The following is a 10,685-nucleotide window of genomic DNA, read 5'->3' as shown; positions in this document are numbered from 1 at the left end:
TCTGAGAGCTCTGTGCCCTCCATCCAGGGGGCGGAAGGTGAGACTTGGACAGGTGGGGACCTGCCTACAGCCTTTCAGCCCCAGAAAGAGCCAAGAGTCCCACCTTACCCCTCAGTGGCAGAGACCCTCCACAACCCTTCACCCCTCTCCAAAGACAGGAGGATAGTTTTGACAACAGCTGATCATATGAACAAGAGTTCAGAGTCACCCTAATGAGATCCCATCCCAATACAGACACTATGGGATGTTCATGTTTGCATCACTAAGACATAGGGAAGCTTCCAGGTCTGAGAAGGCTTGTGGAGGTGACAGATCTGAACAGGCTAAACAAATGTTAACCTTTCACAACCATAAGAAATTTGATCAGGAAATTGCTTTTATTCATCACCTTAGCATTTAAACAGGCCTCTGCTCTGCTCTCCCCCTTGACAGACAGATGGTGTTTCAGATTTATCATGCCCTCAGGGTATCCTGGGGATGAAGGATTGCTGTTCCAGAAGTCCATGGAGTGAGCACTTATTCCTTCCTGTGGCTGGAGGATTTGGGGCTGCTTCAGGAAATTTGTTCTTTCCCAGTAATCAAGTTACTCTGGTAGAAACATGATTAAAAAAAAAAAAATGAAACCGAGGCAGAAAGTGACAGGCATGTGACTTGTGCCACGTCCTTGTTCTGTCTCTGAGGTATGTGATGGTCTTATATCATTGGCCTCATAAGACATGATAAACGTTCCAAAAACAAAAGTGGCACTGTTGGCTTAAGAAAATAAAACCACAAAATCCCATTTGAGGTCTTCTGGGAGGTTTTGGATGGGCTACCCATTACACTTGGAAGTTACTGAGCAGAGCAGATTCTGTGCCAGAGGATGTTGATGCACCATGTGTTCACTTGAAGATAATGAATATGACTGAAATCCTGAGATCTGCAACAATGTGCACAGTAACAGGACACTGGGTTCCTCCCAAGGGGAGAGTCGGAAGCTCTGGCTGGATGGTGTCCGGGAGCTGCCCTGCAGTGCTGCCCACTGCGGCTCCTAGTCCATGAGTGTTTCCAGAGAACACTGAAGAGGAGATATCTGAGCAAAGGGAGGGAAATGGAATTCCACAAACTCCAGACCAGCGAGTGTGACTTGAGCCCAGGAAGATGTCTAAATAAATGATGAGGTTGTTGGTTCCTGTGCAGGGCTCAGGGGAGGGGAGGAGGACTGTGTGGGGCATGAGCCTTAGCACTCAGTTCTGGTGCTGCCTGTGCCTGTGCCTGTGAGAAATGCGCACCATAAAACACCAGGACACAGGCCTTTAGCAGTAACCGAGGCAGTTGTTTATTCACAGATCTGCAGCTCTGGGTGCAGCCGAAAGCCAATTCTAAGGTGCTTGCCAAAGACAGAGCTGACTGTTTTTCTGTGAGTAAAATGCCCCTTTCCTCCCCTCCCCTTCCTCTGTTTTTCCCTACTGGATACTCAGGAGTTACAATCTAATGCGATTGACTGAATCAACTAAGGGTAGTAATTAACTCATGAATAAGTTTCCTTAACTCGCTGACCATGCATAATTCTCAGGTGATAAATATTCCATGATGGGTGTCCCTCACACTCTGTTAACTCTGATTGTTTATGTCTCCAGCCCCTCTATTTCTAAGTTACAGTTGTTCAAGATTACATTTCTCTTTTGCTGCTAATCATTTCTCACCGGTTTGAGCGTCACTTTTATCTGTCCCTTACATGCCCATTGTACAGCACACCTAGTGCCCAGTGCACGCCCCACCTGGGCACCCTCTTGTCAGCGTTCTGGATGAAAACACATGTCTCAGATCTACAGCCAGGAGGAGGAGGGAAGACCAGATTGCATAATCAGGATCCAAACAGGGCTCAGAGAGGCAGGACGGAGGCCAGATGAATGCAGTGTGATGTAATGAGATGCACACATACCGTCTTTATGAACCTAACCAGAAAGCAGTGTAAAACCAAAACCCAGTCAACAGTATGCCCTGTGGAAATGCCAGCACAATCCCAGACCCAGCACGAGGCAGGAGGACAAGACGCTGGAAGAGCCTCCAAGCTCTTGGACTCCAACCTCCTCCCCAACCCTTTCACCTCTCAAGAACCCTGGGATTGGCTGATTTTGGTCCAACTGGATAATCTAGGGCCACCTCCGCACCTCAACAACCTTAACACAATCCCATCTGCAGAGTCCCTTGTGCCAGTGAGATCACAATGACAGGTTACAGGACCAGAATGTGACATCTTGGGGGCATTATTCTGCCCAGGACACTCAGCATGGCAGAGAGTACAACTGTTAGAGGAACAAGTTTAGCCTCAGGTTCCTCTCCCAGCGCTCCCAGTGGTTAACCTCCCATAACTCAGTCAACACTAAGCCAGAGCCAGGATGCTGACCCTGGTACATATGTGGGTAGTTGGATGCCACTTTCTCACCTGTGTTCAGTGGTGCATTCAACACTGTCATTTCTGTGTCCTTGCCTGCATTTGGTGGTGTCACTAGTTTTTACTGTAGCCACTCTGATAGGTGTGTAGATGAGATAAGACTCTCTCATAGTCCTTGACAATGTCGGGGCTGGAGGCAGGGGCATCAAGGAACAGGGTCTGGATGGGAAGCTGGCAGAACCAGAGTTCAGGGCTGCGACACCAGGACCCTCATTTGGGCCATGAGGCATGTTCTGGCTCAGAGAATGTTGGTGAAGTAGAGAGATAATGTCAGGAGAGCTGTCATTCAAACTAGACATGGATTGAAAAGAGGGGACAGTCTTAAGGCGAGTTTAGAAAGTGTTTTCTGGAGAAGCAAAGAAGGGCGTGAGAGCCAAGGGCCCCAATGGAAAGGGGGTGGAGCAGAGGACACAGTGGCATGGACCTGAGAACTGGAGTCCCAGGGTGGGTGGGTGGGTTGGGTGAAGGCGGGCTGTCTTACAGAACCTCTGTGTCTGTCTGTCTTGTCTCCCAGGTTGTCTTAACCCATTATTCCAGCTGCTATTGTTACCCAACTTGAAGGTGGGGGGACTCACGACAACCCCCAGTTCATTTTCTGTCCTGGGTTTATCTGTCAGGAGCCTAGGCAGGTTTCTGTGAACACAATAAAACAGTAATAAAACAGTGGTTACTCTATGCCTGCTTTGTCAGGACAAAAAGGTTCCTGGAACATTTAATTCTTAGTAGTGAAGATAAGTAACTATGAACAACGGTCTTTGTCTATAAAGAGCTTTACAATTCACACTCAAGTTTGTGCACATTAGCAAGTTCATTATCACTGAACAGCCCTAGGAAGCAGGTAGCTAAGTGCCATTGTGCTTTGTTACAAGTTCAGAGGTGGTGGCTTCCTCAAAATCCCCCATAATTTGGGGCAGAGCCTGGACAGAACCCAGGCTTCCAAGGGGATTGTTTCCCCAGTGCCCCAGGACAGTGTTGGGAATGTGGCATAGCTAGGAAAGGCAGTGTATAGGTGGGGACTCGGAGGACATGGCCCTACTGGGTCATGGGAGTCCATGGGAGCTCAGATGCTGCAGCCTCGCCCAAGTTTGGCAGCTCCTGGGGAAAACTGTTATGTTTTCCCACTTTCTTAGCTGGACGAGAACTTTGATCTCCCCCTTGGCAGCTTCACTGCATTAATCCTTCCTGATCTGTTTCCATCTTCTGTGTACTTTCTCTTGCACCTTAAAACCCCTTATGATAACCAATAAAAAATGCACAGGGCTCAAAACCCCTGCGGCTGCCCATGTTGACTCTCGGCACCTTGGCAAACAGTTCCAGCCGCCCACGTTCGCATTTCTGTACTCTTAAGAGGTATTTGATGAAATTTAAGGAAGCAGTAAGTTAAAATTATCCACTGGGATGCCAAAAGGTGGCATTTACTTACTGAATTAAGTCTTTTAATCACTCCCTCTGTGAATACCATGCTTCCTGCCTTGCCACATGCCTGTTTCCTGTGAGCGAGGCACAGGGACGGGGGGCCTCTGTGAGGCCCTTCGGAAGCAGTGTCCTCAGCAGGGTCTCAGAGGAACTCAGGGTTGGGCAACTTAATGACCCCGGGGCAGTCTGTTCCCATCAGCAGGTGTGAGGGGAGGATAGGGACAGAGAGAGGAGGTAATGCCTGCAAAGCCAGGGCTTCTTTCTGGGTTTTGCCTGAGAAGAGTGTCAGTGATTTTAGAAAAGGAGTATCTAAACTTGAACTTCCTTACAGATAAACTCAGTCACTGCTTAAGATGAAAGCAAGACTGAAGCCACATGCCAGGGAATGTCCTGATTCCTCTTTGTGGCATGTGCCACATTAGCCACTGCCATCTCTTCCATTCCTGCTAGCCGTTCTCCAGGGCCATCTAGGAGGAGCTTTGAAAAACATGAATAAGAGCAGGTCACATCCTGCTAATACCTGTGCTAAGGCCTGTCATCGATCCTAGAATAAACCCAGGCTTTTTCCTCTGGCCTTCAACAAGGTACATTGTCTGGTCTCCCCGCCCTGTCCCACATGCTTGTCTTAAACCAAGACCCTTGAAAAAGCTACAGTCACTTTGTGTCCACAGAGCCCCAGGCAGATCTGACTTACACAATCATTCTGGAAGGACTCATCCACATTTTAGGTCTGGGGGTTCCCACAGATGAAGTTTAACCTATGAACACACCATCAGAATCCTCCAACACACAAGAAAGCAAAGTGCCATGAGTGACAGTGGACAGAAACAAACAAAACATAACGAAGCAGATGTCCCAATTCTGCAGCAATTAAAAAGGTGTACAGTATAATGCAAATTTATTTCATAGATTCGAAAACAAAAGCGGGAGAATAGGGTATGACTAAAGAGCATGGCTATTAAAATAGACTAGGAAAATCTGAAGAGAGTCAAACAGATTGCCTAGAATCATATGTATACATCAATGAATAACATTCAGTAAGATGAACTAAGTACCAACGTAGAGAAAATTAGCAACACGGAAAATGGTGTAACTGAAAAAAACTCCAGACTTCAGCTGAGACGAGGAGGATGAAACAGGAAGAGGTTGAGATTAGAACAAAAGTGCAGGAGAGAGTAGGAAAGTGTGGCACTATTTGAGAGAAAATGGCTGAAATTTTCTATTGTTGATGGAAGACACGATAGTGCCATTAAAATAAGTACATTACATACCAAAAGAATAGAGAGAAAGGGCTAGGAAAATGTCAGAAAGAACATCTTAAATTCAGACGGAAGAAGACAAATCACCAACACAAATGACAGTGACTCTAGGAAAATACCTCTAGGTAACCAGGGGAACTCGCCATCTGTCTGTAAGTGGTCCCCATAAAAAATGTCTCTCTGCAAATGAGGGTGAAACAAAGACATTTTATCTGAATAAATCTTTTTTTAAAAAAAAGATTTCTAAATGTATTTACTTTTGGAGAGGGGGGAAAGGAGAGAGAAAGAGAGGGAGAGAAACATCAATGTACGAGAGATACATCGATCAGTTGCCTCTTGCTCGCCCTCGGCCAGGGACTTGGCCAGCAACCCAGGTATGTGCCCTGACCAGGAATCAAACCGGCAACCCTCTGCTTTTCAGGCTGGCGCTTCACCTCTGAGCCACATCAGCCAGGACTATCTGAATAAATTGTGAAGGATGTACAAGGAGCTGAATTTCTGAAGAAAGGAAAGAAATGTGAACAAGTAAACATACACATGTATAAAATAAAAGGAAGATTTGACTGGTGAGGCTCAAAAACAAACAAAAAAACCCAAAGCAAGGTAAAACACTGACAATAACAGCACTGAAGTTTAAGGGCTGATCCAAGTTAAATGGCCTCATGGGCCAAACTGGGAAGCCTGCCATCATCTGTTCCCGACTGTGTGTGGCACTGGTATTACTTCCTCCCTGTCAGTTGGACTCCACTGTGACTCCTCTGGGCCTGGAGTTTTCTTTGTGGGAGGGTCTTAATAACCAATTTAAATTATTAAGTAGATAGAGGGCTACTCAAGTTACCTGTTTCTTCTTGAGTGAACTGTGATAGTTGGTCTCTCTCAAGGAATTTGTCCATTTTTGTCTTGTTGACTATAATGGCATAAAATTACCCATAATATATACTCTTACGATTCTTTAAATATGTGTAGAACCTGTAACAATGTCACCTCCCTCACACCTGGTACAGTAATTTGTGTTTTATCTCTTTTTTCTAATTATCCTGGTTGGAGGTTTACCAGTTTTATTAATCATCTCTAAGAATAACCTTTTGAGTTCATTAATTATTTTCTATTACACTGATTTTTTTTCTCTAATATTTACTTTATTGTATTTACTTCCGGTTTAATTTGTTTTAGTTTCTCAAGGTGGCTTTTGAGGACACAAACATGTTCTCTGCCCTAGGTTTTCAGTGCAGTGAACTTCTACTTTCTGCTCTAGCTGTATGATCATGTATCCAAATATCACAAATTTTGATATTTTGTTTTCATTTTCATTTAGTTCAAAGTACTAATTTCCCTTTTGATTTCTTCTTTGATCCAGGGGTTATTTCAAAATGTGATATTCAATTTCCAAGTAATTATAATATTTTCCCAGAGATCTTTAATTATTCTATTGAGGCTAGAGAACATAATTTGTATGACAAGTAATTTTAACTTTATTTAGGCTTGTTCTATGGCCCAGAATAGTTTTTCTTGATAAATGTTCTATAAGCTTTTGAAAAGAATGTGTATCCTTCTGAAGCTGGGTGTCTTCAAATAGGGCATGTGGCTGACAGTGCTCAAGTCTTGTGTGTTCTTGCAGACTTTCTGTATACTTCTTCTATCAATTACTGAGAGATGTATGGAAATCTCCTGTCATTGTGGTTTCCCTGTTTCTTTTTGCACCTGTAACAATTTCTGCTTAATGTATTTTGAAGCCCTGCCACTGGGTAAATAAATATTTAGAACTGTTACACTCTTTTGATGAAGATATCTTTATTTTTATGAAAGAACTTTATTTTTGGTAATGTTCCTTCTCTAAAATCTTTTTCTGATATTAACAATCCAGCTTTCTTTTTATGGTGAATGTTCTCTTAATGTTTTATTTTTAACCTATTTGTGTCCTTGTATTTCAAGTGAATTTCTTATCAGCATTTAATTGGGTTTTGCCTTTCCATTCAATCTGGCAATCTGTCTTTTAATTGGGGTGTTTAAACAACTTTCATTTAATATGATTAGTGATAAGGCTAGGTAGGTTTCAATCTACTACATTTTTAAAATTATATTTTATTGATAATGCTATTACAGTTATTCTGTTTTTTCCTCCTTTGTGCCCCTCCACCCAGCACTCCCCACTCCCTCAGACAATCACCCCACCATTGTTCATGTTCATAGGCCATACATATAAGTTCTTTGGTTACTCCATTTCCCATACTGTACTTTACATCCCCATGGCTATTCTGTAACTACCTATTTGTACTTCTTTTAAAAAAGATATTTTATTTATTTTTAGAGAGGGGGGAAGGAGAAAGTGAGGGAGGGAAACATCAATGGGCTGCCTGTCATATGTCCCCAACTGGGGACCTGGCCCGCAACCCAGGCATGTGCCCTGATCAGAAATTGAACCAGAAACCTTTTGGTCTATAGGCCAGTGCTCAATCCACTAGCCACATCAGCCAGGGCCTATTTGTGCTTCTTAATCCCCTCGCCTCTTCACCTACTCCCCCACACCCCACTCCCATCTGGCAACCATTAAAACACTCTCCATATCCATGATTCTGTCTCTGTTCTGGTTTGCTTAGTTTGTTTTTTAGATTCATTTGTTGATTGGTATGTATTTATTGCCATTTTATTGTTCATTGTTTTGATCTTCTTTTTCTTAAATAAGTCCTTTTAACATTTCATATAATAATAGTTTGGTGACGATGAACTCCTTTAGTTTTTTCATGTCTGGGAAGCTCTTTATCTACCTTTCTATTCTAAATGATAGCTTTGCTGGTTAGGGCAATCTTGGCTGTAGGTCAATCTGCATTTCTATTGTTTTTCTATTTGTCCCACCTGTTCTTTGTTCTTCTTTTCCTATTTTCCTACCTTCTCTTGCATTGAGTATTTTTTTATAATTTAACTTTATCTCCTTAGTGGCTTAATAGTTGCAACTGTTTTATTTTAGAGATTGCTGTATGGTTGACAGTATACATCTTTAACTTATCTCAGTCTACCTTTGGTTGTATCACATCTTCATGTTTAGTAGGAGATCCTTACAACAATTACTGCTATGGCCCTGCCTGAATGTCTGCTATTGTTGTTACACATTTCACTTCTGTGTCATGAACTCCACAAAACACTGATACTGTTTTCGCTTTAAGTGGTCCATTATCTTTGAAAATAATTTCAGTAATAGGAAAACAATCTCTACATATACCAACATAGTTACTTTTTCTGACTCGTGGGCCAGACTTCTGCCAGCTGCTGCTGGAAGGATCCCTGGCAATTCCTGTAGAGCAGGTTGGCTGTGATGAATTCTTCTAACTTTATATGTCTGTAACAGTCCTCAATTTTAAAATACATTTTCAAATATATTTCACTGGGTAAAGAATTCTAAGTTAGCAGATTTGTGTTTTTTTCTTTTCAGCAATTGAGAACTGTCTTCTAGCTTGCAGTGCTTCTTACAAGAAACCGTCTCACCATTTCCTTAGTCCATTGTATGCCATGTTTTCTCTCGGCCGCTTTCAAGATTTTCTCTTTATTATCAGTTTTCAGCAATTTCATTATGATGCACCTTTCAGTTTTCTTCCTGTTTCTTATGCTTGGTTTTTGGTAAGCTTCTTGAATCTGTGGTTTTATATTTTTTAAATGAAATCTGACACAATTTCAGATATTTCTTTAAATATGTCTCCTCTGACTCTTCTCTCCCTCTGGGACTCCACACACACACAGTTGGCCTCTCAAAATTCTCCCTCAGCTCCCTGATGCTCTGTTTTTTTATTTTTCTCAGTAGTTCTGTTTCTTTTCATATAGTTGCTATTATGTCTTAAAATTCATCCATCTTTTTTCTTTAATGTTTAATATTCCACTGATACCATCCAATATATTTTTCATCTTATGGTTTTTATCTGCAGAAGTTTGATACGGATCTTTTTTATATCTTCCATATTTTTACTTAACACCTTTAACCTTTCCTCTACCTTCTTGAACATGTAGAATGAGTTTAAGAACTGTTTAACAATCCTTGTCTGCTAATTCTATCACATTTGTCATTTCTGGGTCAGCTCCAGGTGACTGATTATTCTCATTATGGGCTGTTAATTGCCTGCTTCTTTGCATATCTGGTAATTTGGATGCAGACGGGCATTGTGAATTTCTTCTTGTGGGTGAAGGACATTTTTGTATTCCTAGGAATATTTTTTAGCTTTTTACTGAGAAACACTTAAAATCTTTGGAAACAACTTGAACCTTTTAGATCTTGTACTTAAGCTTTGTTGGTGGGACCAGAGCAGTGCTTAGTCTGTTAAGCTTTTCCCCTCAACTACAGAGGACAAGCTCTTGAGTCCTGTAACTCGTACCTTCTGAATTACAAGGTTTCCACTCTGGCTGTTGTTGAGTCCCACAGATCATTCCTTTTAGTCCTTCTGGGAAGTTCCCTCCTTAGACTTTTAACTTTCTGACACACACGCCCTGACCAGTAACCAGCTGAATACTCAAGGGACCCTCTGCTGGACTTCAAACTTCTCCCTCCCCTCCAGCACCATCTCCCAATGCTGTCTCCTCACCTCGGGGAGACTGCTGGGTTGCCCAGTACACACACTGAAGCTTGGACCTGGTGGGCAACTGACCCTGCTTCTCAGAGGTCACTGCCTCTCTCTTGTCAGATGCTCAGGCTCTTTAGGACTGCAATAACATATATTTGTCTAGCTATTGTCATTTCACATGGAACGTAAACCCTGTTGCTTCTCTTTGTCCAGATGTAGAAGTTCCCAAAACAGAACTTTAATGCTTCGTTTGAAAAAAAAGAAAAGACCAGAATTAATGAGCTAATCAGCCATCTCCAAACGTAGACCCAATAAATATAAAAATAAACAATAAAAATCTGAGCAGAAATTGAGAGAAAACAAAATATAATCAATCAACACAGTTAACCCGCTATTCTTTTTGAAATGACCAATAATAGTAAAAGTAACATAATCAGATTTGTCAGGGAAAAAAGAAGATACACATAAGTATGCAGAGTTGTTATGGACTTCTATTTGTATCCCCCCAAATTCATACGCTGAAGCCCTAATCTCTAGAACTGGTGTATATGTCCTTATTTGGAAACAGGAGCTTTGCATATGATCCAGTTACAATGAGCTCATTAGGGTGGACTCGAATTCAGTATGACAGTATCATCATAAAAATGGGAAATTTGTAGACAGACACACAGATAGGGAGAGGACCAGTGAAGATGAAGCCAAGGAGAGAGCACAGAACAGGTCCTCTCTAGCCCTCAGAAGGGACCAGCACTGCCAACACCTTGATCTTGGACCTACAGCCTCCAGGACTGGGAGACAATAAAGGTCTGTTGTTTGAGCCAACAGTTTTGTAGAAAGATCGCTGTCAGAGCACAGTGAAGGCTGAGAGTTGCACTGGCGCCATGCCCTCACCCACACTTGGTACTGCTGTCTTTTCAATTAACTGCTTGTCACCCGGTCTGTCGTATCCTGTTACGGCAGATTCGGGAAACTAACACAGAAGTATAAGCAAACACTGCTACAGACATTATAAAAGACAACAGGCCCTGG

This window comes from Furipterus horrens, unplaced genomic scaffold, assembly GCF_987537825.1.
Source record: "Furipterus horrens unplaced genomic scaffold, mFurHor1.1.pri manual_scaffold_5, whole genome shotgun sequence".
Classification (NCBI taxonomy): Eukaryota; Metazoa; Chordata; class Mammalia; order Chiroptera; family Furipteridae; genus Furipterus; species Furipterus horrens.
Note: the sequence above shows the minus strand (reverse complement) of the source record.